This window comes from Oncorhynchus nerka, unplaced genomic scaffold (genome assembly GCF_034236695.1).
Source record: "Oncorhynchus nerka isolate Pitt River unplaced genomic scaffold, Oner_Uvic_2.0 unplaced_scaffold_1919, whole genome shotgun sequence".
Taxonomy (NCBI): domain Eukaryota; kingdom Metazoa; phylum Chordata; class Actinopteri; order Salmoniformes; family Salmonidae; genus Oncorhynchus; species Oncorhynchus nerka.
Window position 1 is genome coordinate 12,966 of NW_027039406.1, and position 11,605 is coordinate 24,570.

Sequence of the window (11,605 nt, forward strand, 5' to 3'; positions counted from 1 at the left end):
ACAAAAACGGTAAGATTATAAAGATGGATTATAAGACAATGACTGTTTGATCACTGGACGGGAGGGTAGCCTAGTGGTTAGAGTTTTGGACTAGTAACAGAAAGGTATCAAGTTCAAATCCCCAAGCTGACAAGGTACAAATCTGTTGTTCTGCCCCTGAACAGGCAGTTAACCCACTGTTCCTAGGCTGCCATTGAAAATAAGAACTTGTTCTTAAACTGACTTGCCTAGTAAAATAAAGATAACATTTAAAAAACTTACATGTTGGCTCTCTACAGTAGGCATACTGAGAGGCTTCACTGGGCTGGCTGTTTCCAGCTGTATTCACAGCTGTAACACGGAACTGGTAATCACTGCCTTCCAGCAGACCAGAGATCTTCAGGCGGATGTCGTAGATGGTAAAGGTCTTATTGACCCTGGTCCATCTGGAGCTGCTCTTTCACGTTTGTCCACCAGGTAATTCTTGATCTCACTTCCACCATCACTCTCAGGTTTCATCCATTCAATGATGACGTGCTCTTTTCCTACAGCCGTGACCTCTGGTGCTCCAGGTTGTGATGGGATAGCTGCAATGATGTAAAAAAATCATGTTTAATAAGGGTTTTCCTTAGAATCAGACTAAAAATTGTTTTGAATCTACTAAAATGAGATGGCCACTGGATGCACTGTGTTTACTGTATGCAGGGTTTCTGGCGATGACAGGCTCGGACTCCAAGGGCACACCAGGTCCGAAAACTTGTTGACTCCTCTGACACGGAAGACGATTACGTTGTTCTTGATCAGTTTGGAGCTGACACAAGACAGAGTCTTGCACTCAGTCTCCATGATCACCCAGTTGAGTCTGCTGGTCTCACGCCTATCAACAATGTAATGAGTGACCAGATCTCCACCGTCCTCCACTTCCAAGACACAGTGCACTTCTCCTCTGTCACCCTGGTGATTGTGATCTTGTCCTCAGGAGGCCCTGGTGTATCTGGAAATACAGATTGAAACATACAAATGTGTTATTATGGTAATAGTCAGTGTAAGAAGACATTTTGTTGAGCTCCAATTTGTTTCCATGTTCTTACCGAGTACTTTAACATTGACAGCCACTGTCTTGGTTCCACTGGCGTTCTTCACGGTCAGAACATATCTTCCAGTGTCATTTCTGTTGCAGGACTTGATGATGGCCATGGCTCTTGAACTGGTGTATGTCAGGGAGTATTTCTCTCCCAGCTCCAGCACCTTGTCACCTTTGGCCCACCATACTATGGGTTCGGGTTTACCACCAATTACACCATCAAGGACCAGGTCTGATCCAGCCCGGATAGTGACATGCTCTCCAACAAGAGAGCTGTCAAGTTCAGCCTTGGGAGGAGCTATAAGACAAAAATAAAATATAAATTATGAAATAATATATATATATATATTAATATATAAATATGTGTATATATATACATATGCATAAACTTGACAGTAACGTAACATTATCTAACAGTAGTATCTTACTGTATTCATCCTTGCAGGTGATCGGTCCTGTTGTTTCAGATGGTGCACTGTGAACTCCAGCTCCATTTTTGGCAATGACACGGAATTCAAAGATTTCTGCTTCACCCAGTCCTCCAACTGTGAAGTGAGTCTCTGTGATGGTGGTGTAGTTACATTTCAACCAGTGGGCATTATCCCACTCATCATCACTCCATGGCTTGCGCTCCACGATGTATCCGACAATCTTGCTGCCACCATCATTGAATGGTATACCCCATGCAATAGTTACTGAGGACCTTGTGACATCAGTCACCTCAGGTTTAACAGGAGGATCTACATGGAGACAAATGAGAATGTACAATCAGTGAAAGGTCAAATGTCAACATGGAACATTCCAGAGTCCAAATATTTAGAAAAATGTCCTTTGAATGTTGCACTTACCGACTGGGTTCAAAGCCACTACTGGTCTTGAGGCCTCACTGGCTTTGCTGAGACCAGAAATATTCATAGCATAAACTCTGAACTGGTACTCCAGGCCTTCAATGAGACTAGAGACTTTGTATTGGGTATCCAGGCATGGAAGTTTGTTCTCCCTGACCCAAAGAATGGTGTTTCTCTCCTTCTTCTCTATCCAGTATCCAGTCACCTTGCTGCCGCCATCAGCATATGGCAGATCCCACTTGATGCCAATAGCAGTAGCAGATACTGACACCACATCTGGGCGGGTTGGTGGACTTGGTGGAACTGATATTGAGAATAAGACAAAACAATTCATTATTAGTGTCTTCACATTTTCAAACCATTAAAGCAAATGTAAATTGATTTTAACACATGTAGGTACATGAACTTACCAAATGGATGCTCAATGACAACAGCTGAAGACTCAATGGACTTGCTCACGCCATACTTGCTCTCAGCAGAGACACGGAAGGTGTACTCCATGTATTTGGTCAGATGGCTTACTTTGATCGTGGTGCGTTTACAACTTGAGTTCACCACTTGCCAGGATGTAGATCCAGATTCACGTTTCTCAACAATGTAGTTGTCGATATCTGTTCCACCGTCATCCTCTGGTGCTGTCCAAGCCAATGAGCAGCCCTCTGATGACACTTCAGAGATTTCAATGGGTCCTACTGGTGGAGTGGGTCTTCCAACAACGTTGACAGTAACAGCAAATGTCTTTGCTCCGGCGGCATTGTCCAGAGTGAGGTAGTATTTTCCACTGTCTCCTCTTTTGCTGTCTTTTACCACCAGGGTGGTCTTTTCTGTAGTAGTCTTGATGATCACTCTATCAGTCTCTTTTAGCTTCATCTCCTCCAGTTTCCAGGTGGCCTTTGGAGCTGGTCTGCCACTGATGGGGATATCAATGGTGAATGCATTGTGAGTCTTGCATGTGATGAGCTGGTTATTTATGCCACTGAGATCTGCTGTGGGCTCAATCTTGGGCTCCTTGATGACAACGGATGCTAAGGCATCTCTTGGGACACTGATACCAGCCTCATTGATAGCCTTGACGCGGAAGTCATATTCTGTGTTCTCAATCAAGCCCTCAATGACTAACTTTAGGTGTTTGGTTTGACCGCCAACAACCCAGCGATCAGAGCCCTTTGCTTTGGCCTCAGCAATGTAACCTGTGATGCGGCTGCCACCGTCGTGTTCAGGTTTCAGCCAGGCCAAGATAGCAGTAGAATTAGTAGTGTCAATAACGTCAAGACTCTTGGGTGGAGCAGGGACCTCAGTTGCAGTGATCGGTTCAATCATCTCACAGGGTTCTCCCCTGCCATATGTATTTTCAGCGATGACTCTGAACAGGTAAGGTACACCTATTTCTAGGTTGGTCATTCTGATCATTTGGCGTGAGGATTTTTCGCTAACTGACTTCCAGCTGAGACGACTAGCCTCACGCTTTTCTACGATGTAGTGCTGAATACGGGCTCCACCGTCGTTGGCTGGAGCGTCCCACAGCATTGTCAGAGCTCCCTGGTCACATCCTTAAAGCTGATAGCTCCTGGAGGTCCAGGTGTATCAAGCACCTTCACGGTCAATGTGATAGATTTTCGGCCCCGTTGTTCTCAAGCAACAAGGTGTATTTTCCAGAATCAAATCTGGTACAGCTCTCAATGGTCAAGGTACTGTATGTGTCAGTTGTGTTGACATCTGCCATAACACCAAGTTCACCACCTGCCTTGGTCCATGTAGCCAGCGGAGTTGGTTTACCACAGAAGGCAATATGAAGAGTGACGGTGGCCCGTTCTTCACAACGTGTGTCTGTTTGAAGTCTGCATCAAGGGTGATTTCTGGTGACGTCAGTCTATCAACAGCTTGCACTGGATTAGGAACTGCACATGCTTCTCCTTTTCCAGACCCATTCACTGCACGCACACGGAACCTATATTCCTCTCCAGCCATTAAACCTTTAGCGGTGTATCTTGTGTTGATGCAAGTTGCTCTGTTGACTTGGTGCCATTCATTAAGGCTTGCCTTGCACATCTCAATGATATAGCCAATGATCTCCATTCCACCGTCAAACACAGGCTTGATCCATTCCAGGGTGACAGATGTCTTTGTGGAGTCGGTGACCTTCACCAGAGAAGGAGCACTTGGTGCGCTTGTTGGCTCTCTGCACTTGAAGAGTCTTGATGTGCTGCTTGCTGGTCCGATTCCGGCACCATTTTCAGCCATGACACGGAATTCATATTCATTACCTTCGTTCAGGTGTGTCACTCTGTGTCTGAGCTCAGTGATTGGTCTCTTGGATGAAACCTTCACCCATTGCAAACTCTTCTTCTCACGTCTCTCCAGGATGTAGTGTTTGATCTCATTTCCACCATCTGATCTGGGTCTTGTCCAGCCTATTGTGATTGTGTCTCCAGTCACATTTGTGGCGTCTGGTGTTCCTGGGGCTTCTGGAACGGCTGTGAAACAAAACATTTGTTTGTTTTAGTTAAACATAACAATTTAAGTTAATAACAAATAATTATGTGTCAGTCATCTCTTTAGATCTTGTTGTTTTGGAACTTACTGAATTGCATCTGTGCAATGAATGAATCAGAGTCAAGTGGACGTCCAACTCCGAACTTATTGACAGCAGAGATACGGAACTGGTACTCGTTGCCCTTGATCAGCTTGGTGGCGTTGAATGAACAAGCTTCACACTTGCTTGTCATCATTGCCCAGGAGATCCTAGATGTTTCTCTCTTTTCCACTGTATAACAGAGGATTGCAGCACATCCATCGTTCTCTGGGGGTTCCACCAGACAGTTGCCTTTTCTGCAGTGATACCAGTGAAACGCACTGGTCCCTCAGGTGGTCCAGGGGTATCTGAAGAAAGCATACATTGTTAATGGTTAAGCATGAATCCATCCACTTGTTGTTAAATCATTTTCATCACAATTTGAGAGAAAATAAATAATGTAACTCTTTTTATCTATAAACCAACCTGAGACTCTGATGTTGACACTCTCTGTCTTTGTTCCAGAGCTGTTTTGGCTTCCACCATGTACACTCCGCGGTGGTCGCGATCAGCATCTCTGATGAACAGGCTGCTGGAGCCGATGTTAGTGGTAATATCAATCAACATCATCTTGTCAATCTCTTCACCGTTCTTGTACCATATGACCTGAGGCACTGGTCGACCAGTGATACTACAGTTTAGTTTGATGTTTTCACCAGCCTTGTACACAAGAGCAGTATCAGCTCTGAACTCAATGTCGGGAGAAACTAAACAGAGAAAGACACAAAAACATGACATTAATGATAAATTTAATCACATAGAGACAAACTTAGTCAGACAAAATAAAAAGGTTGTATAATGTACAGTATAATGTTTATTTAATATAATGTATAATTACCACTTTCATCTTTGTCATGACATAGCCAGAAGACTGTGAGGGTGGACTGACTGTGCCGACAGCATTTCTGGCAATCACTCTGAATTCATAGCGATCACCAGCAGAAAGTCCGGTGATGGTGAATTGCAAATCACTAATGTCTGTGAAGTTGCATCTCAACCATTTGCCTCTGCCTTGACGTCTCTCCACACTGTATGCCACAATCTTAAATCCTCCATCTTTCTTGGGTATATCCCATTTGAGAGTGACAGTATCTCTTGTGACATCAATGACGTTAGGAGTACCAGGTGGATCTAGGGGGAAAGGAAAGGTCAGGTTGCTAAAGTAGTGTATGTTCATAAAGAATGTATGTTCATGATAGCAGACTGTTCATTGAGGAAAAAACAACAAGGTAACCTTTACTGTAGTCCCTATTATGTATGCATTCATAAAGCCTTTATAACAGCTACACAAGACATTACAACAGCTGTCATAGACAGTCATAAATATTTTATACTCACCAACTGGGGAGATTGCAAGGGCATGTTTGCTCTGTTCACTGACGGGACTCAGGCCAGCATTATTCTCTGCATAGACTCTGAAGGAATACTCCAGTCCTTCAATCAGCTGAATGATTCTGTAGTCACGGGCAGAGATGATGCTGGAATTTGACTTTAGTCCACAGCAGGCTGTTTCTGTCCTTCTTTTCAACATGGTAGCCAGTGATTGGTGAGCCACCATCAAAGCTGGGTGCTTCCCATTGGATAGTCATGCCATCACTGGTAATGTTGTATGTGACTGGTTTTCCTGGTGCACCTGGTGGCATGTACTGGTGTTGGGCGATCACGTCTGGTGAATTCAAAGGATCGCTCACTCCATATTTGTTCTCTGCACGTATTCTAAACTGGTACTCTGTGCCCTTGACCAGGTTGGGTATCTTGAACGTTGTCCTCACCACACTGGAGCAAACCATCTTCCAGTTAGCCTGGGCCGTCTCTCGTTTCTCCACACTGTAGCAAGTGATGTCTCCACCTCCATTGTCCTGTGGTTCATCCCAAGATATAATGATGCCCTGTGCTTTGATCTCATCAAATCGGACCGGTCCAACTGGCACAGAGGGGGGTCCGAGAGTGATCACATTGATGTCAAAGAAGTTCTTGATAAGCTTGTTGTTCAGAACCAATGTGTATAGGCCTGCATTCTCTTTCTTTGCACTTCTGACTGTTATAGACACTTTGTTGTCTGTTTCACGGAAGCGAATCTGTTCACTTTCTTTCAAAGGAATGTTTTCCTTCATCCATCCAACAGATGGTTTTGGTTTACCCTTAAATGGCATTTCAATATGGATGTTTTGACCGACACGAACAAAGAGTTCGCCATTTGGATAATCTATCATGTTGGCCTCAGGTGGAATAATGAACTCCTTTACTGTTATGGGCCCAATCTCAGAGAAGTCACTGATGCCCTTCTCATTCTTAGAAAACACTCTAAAGTTCACAACAGAATTTTCCTTCTGGTTTTTAACTTCACATGTGCAACGTTTGCATGTTGTAGCAACAGTCCAGGTTTCTTCCTCTTTAGTTTTTGTCTCAATGACATAGTCTGAAATGTAGCTACCTCCATCATGGTCAGGCTTGTTCCAGTGAAGAGTCACTGATGTCTTAGTAGCGTCTGTCATGACCAGCTCTTTGACTGGTCCGGGGGTCTCAGTGGCCCTGACTGGCTCTGCAGTCTCACATGTATCACCAGTACCATGCTCATTCTCAGCAGACACTCTGAAGAAGTAGGCGATTTCATCTGACAGACCGTCGATCTTGTATGATGTGTTGGGGCATTCTGATGACACGACTGTATACGCTCTGTTGTTAGCGTCTTTCTTCTCCACAATGTAGTTGGTGATTGGGGAACCACCATCGATCAGAGGAGCATCCCAGCTCAGGGTCAACTTGCCTCTGGTGACATTCTTGATGATCAGTTTTTGGCAAGTGGATGGGGTGTCAAGAACCTTAACAGACACAGTGATGAACTTGGACTCTCCAACACCATTCTCAATCTCCAGGTAGTATTTGCCACAGTCGTCGCGGGTGACCTTTGGAATGACAAGAACTGTTGTACGTTCTGTGCTTGTGATAGTGTATCTTGCATCGCTGGCCATGTTCTTGTCATGTCTTCTCCATGTACAGTTTGGTGCAGGTCTGCCCTTCAGTGGAATAAACACCTCAATATCCCTTCCTGCCTTGGCAGTGTATTGAGTTGTCATGGGAACATCCAAATCAAGATCGGCCTCCTCTGTTAGACGGATAGGGAAAGAAAGAAAAATAGGTAAGAGATTTGTTACTAAGTTAAGTAAATACAATGTTAACATATTAATAGAATGTTGTGAATATTTGAATACGAACCAAGAATATCCTTGGATTGAACAGGCTGGTACATCTCGATTGGTTGACTGGGTCCCAGACAGTTGACTGCAGATACACGGAAGAAGTAATAGGTTCCTGGTTTCAGGTGATTCACAACATACTCTGTTGTCCTCACTTCTCCATTGTGGCTGATGACACCCATTCCCTTTCTTCAGAGTTCATCTGCTCAACAATGTAGCTGGTGATCTCGCTGCCACCATCATACACTGGCGCCACCCAGCCCAGGGTGATGGATGTTTTGGTGGAGTCGACCACTCTGAGTTTGGTTGGTTCACCTGGTGGGTCTAAAATTAGAAAAAAATACATTGTCAAATGTAAGAGAAATGTAATGAACAAGTAGTAGAAGAAACATGAAACATGCTATGTTCTGACTGTAAGTTGCTGTAGATAAGAGTGTCTGCCAAATAACCCAAATGTAAATGTTATGTTCCAGGATGGCAATGAGGAGAATAACTTACCAACTGCATCAGCAGCTTTGAAGAGGTCAGACTCTTTGGAGTATGGACCAGCTCCAGCCTTATTGACAGCACATACGCGATATTGATAGTCCTTTCCAGTGAGCAGGTTGCTGACTTTCTGTCTTGTATCACGAATGGTGTTTTTGATAACCTTGAACCAACGCAAGCTTGTCTTCTCTCGTTTTTCCAGGTAATATCCATCAATGTCACTTCCACCATCAATTCCAGGTCTTTCCCATACCACCGTCATTGAAGAGTGTGTGATCATGGTGACTTGAGGCTTGGAAGGTTGACTTGGAGGAACTGCAAAAAATATATTCATGCATGTTAGGACCAAAATACAATATGTTCAGGTAGCTGGACAGATGTTGCTATGTTTTATCCTTACCAAATGCATTCTTTGCTTCTACGGGTTCAGATTCCAGTGGGTCTCCAACTCCATATTTGTTAACTCCCGGACTCTGAAGATGTACTCATTGCCTTTGATCAGTCTTGGGACATTCACAATACATTCCGCCCAATTCTCAGAGATAATGGACCATTGAATTCTACTGGCCTCCCGTTTCTCCACAATGTAGTGGGTTACCATTGCGCCACCCTCATCCTCAGGAGGATCCCACATGATGGTGATACTGTTAGCAGTGACCTTCTTGAGCTGAATCTCGCCAGGTGGTGGTCCTGGTTTATCTAATAATGACAAAACATTTGAATAATACTATGTCACTTTGCACATTAATTGTTTTGGTTATTTGCTAATTAGAGATATTGAGTAACTATTCAGATTGCTCCTTTAATAATAATGTGTCAGTTTCTGTCTAGATGTGTGCTGTTTTTATTTATTTTAATGCATTCACTGCACATTATAAATTCAATGTATTATTATTATTATTAAATATAGGTACCAAAATAAAAATGATAAGGAGCAATACACACCCAGAATTTGTACTCTGACATAGGCATATGCTGAGCCCAAAGAGTTTTCAATCTCATCTCATATGTTCCAGAGTTGAGACGTGTGGTATCTCTGATGATAAGAGTGGAACTATCAGCAGCGTTCTTCTGTACCAGCTGAGCCTGGGCCCTGGACTCAAGTTCCTTTCCGTCCTTGTACCACTCAATTGTAGGCGCTGGTTTGGCAATGATTCCAAATCTAAGCTCGACAGTGGTTCCAGCTTTGTGTTTCACAACCTCGCGATATTCATCAGGAATTTCAATCTCAGGGGCACCTATGAGATAACACATAAGATGACATTACATTAATTCAATGGAAGTTCAATTAAATCTTAAATTCCTACTTTTATCATATTTGGAACATAACCCACCATATGTATCCACGCAAGTTGCAGGGCCTGCAATGATGGATGGATTGCTAACTGATCCAACTGCATTCTTTGCCATGACTCTGAATTCATAGGTCTCATCCTGAGTAAGTCCTGTCACAGTATAATGTGTTTCAGAAACGTTGGTCAAGTTAGCCTTCGTCCATCTGTCCTTCTGGCCTTCTTTCTTCTCAATCAGGTATCCTGTGATCTTGCTACCACCATCATAATTGGGCTTCTGCCATGCAATGCTGATGGAAGTCTTTGTGATGTCAGTGATCCTGACATTGGTTGGAGCTCTGCAAAAACAGATGTGGAGGTTCAGATACAGTAGTTGATTTGTAAAGTTTAGAGGACACACAATGGTATTCAATCACAAAATGACAGTAACCAAGTCGACTTACCGCAAGCATCAATTGCAAGTACTGCGTCTGAGATTTTGCTGAGTGGACTGCATCCAGCTGCGTTTTCTGCTGTAACCCTGAACTCATAGATGAGGCCGGCAGCAATGTTTGGCACTTTGTAGTGTGTGGCACGGATAACAGTCTTGTTAACCTTCTGCCAACAGATGCTGTTTCTATCCTTTATTTCAGGTGGTATCCAAAACATGGCTTCCTCCATTGGAGGCTGGCTCCTTCCAGGCTACAGTGATGCTCTCTCTGGTTACAGATGTAACCATAGGAGCTGATGGAGCTACAGGGATGGCTAAAATGAAAGAAAATAATATTTAGTATATTCTGTATTTTTATTTTTTTAAATATGCAGATCTATATAAGAAATACAATCATAAAATATGAATTAATAGAGTAGTATAAAACTCACTGTAGGGCAGATCCACTCTGACGGTTGGAGAGTCAATGTGCTCACTGATGCCGTAGCGATTCTCAGCTCTGATTCTGAACTGGTACACCAGTCCTGTTGCAAGCTTCATGATTTTCATGGTGCATCTTGCGACAGCCGAGGAGATCTCAGTCCAGTTGGCATTGGTTGTTTCACGTTTGAGGATGATGTAATTTGAAATGGTGCTTCCACCATCATAACGAGGAGGACACCACTTCAGACTCACACTGTCTTCTGTCACGTCAGTCATTTCAACAGGACCAACTGGGGCGCTTGGTCTATCCAGGACCACAATGTTAACGAAAGACTTGGTGGTTCCACTTGTGTTGGAGGCACAGATGTCATACCTTCCTGAATCAATAGCAATGCTCTCACGAAGAGTAATGATGAGGTATTCAGGGTTACTTCAGAGTTGAATCTCATAGTTGACTTCAGTGCAACATTGTCCTTTGAAAGAGAAACCTTTGGCATTGGTCTACCAGTAAGTGGGATCTCACATTTCAGGTTTGATCCTGCTCTGACATAGACTGTATTGTGAGGGAACATCTTCATGTTGATCTCAGGAGGTTCTGTTGAAAGAATATGGATCATTATTAAGGAAAAGTAATAATTATTATCTATTTGAAGATGTCAAATCAAAATGAAACACTCTGTATGTAAGAATATATATTTTTTTTTAACCATAATACCTTGGATTTTACACACTTATTCATTTGTGATTTTTTATTTATTTAACAAGGCAAGTACTTATTTATATTGGAACAGTGGGTTATGCCTTGTTCAGGGGCAGAACAGCATATTTTTAATTTTGTACCCAGTTCACTAGTTTGCTACCTGCCCCAAAAAATAAAATGTAGGACTGGGGAAAAACTTACCATGCTGGTCTTTAACTGTTACAGGCAGAATCATGTCTTTAGCATCACTGAATCCAGCGTGGTTTTCAGCACGAACTCTGAAGAAGTATTCAGCATTTTGCGTCAGGCCATAGACCACAATGTGGGTGAACTTGGTGACACCAACATTCACCCATTTATCCTGACCCTTCTCAAGAGCATCAATTTGGTAACTGGTGATTCTGCTACCTCCGTCTTGCTCAGGCTTTCCCCATGCAAGTGAAACACTTTCCTTGGTGATATCGGTGACTCCAAGTGATGCTGGTGGGCTGGGTTTTTCTGAAATCAACAAACATGGACATTTTAATAACATCATATAATAAAAAAAAAAAACATCTTAAATTAAATTTTGTTTTAGATTTTCAATTTTAGTAT

At 43.1% G+C, this 11,605-nt stretch overlaps 1 pseudogene; it reads right to left on the reverse strand.

The window, feature by feature from the left end:
• LOC115112306 (titin-like) overlaps nt 1-11,605 on the reverse strand; it is a 62,505-nt pseudogene that overhangs the window by 12,961 nt on the left and 37,939 nt on the right.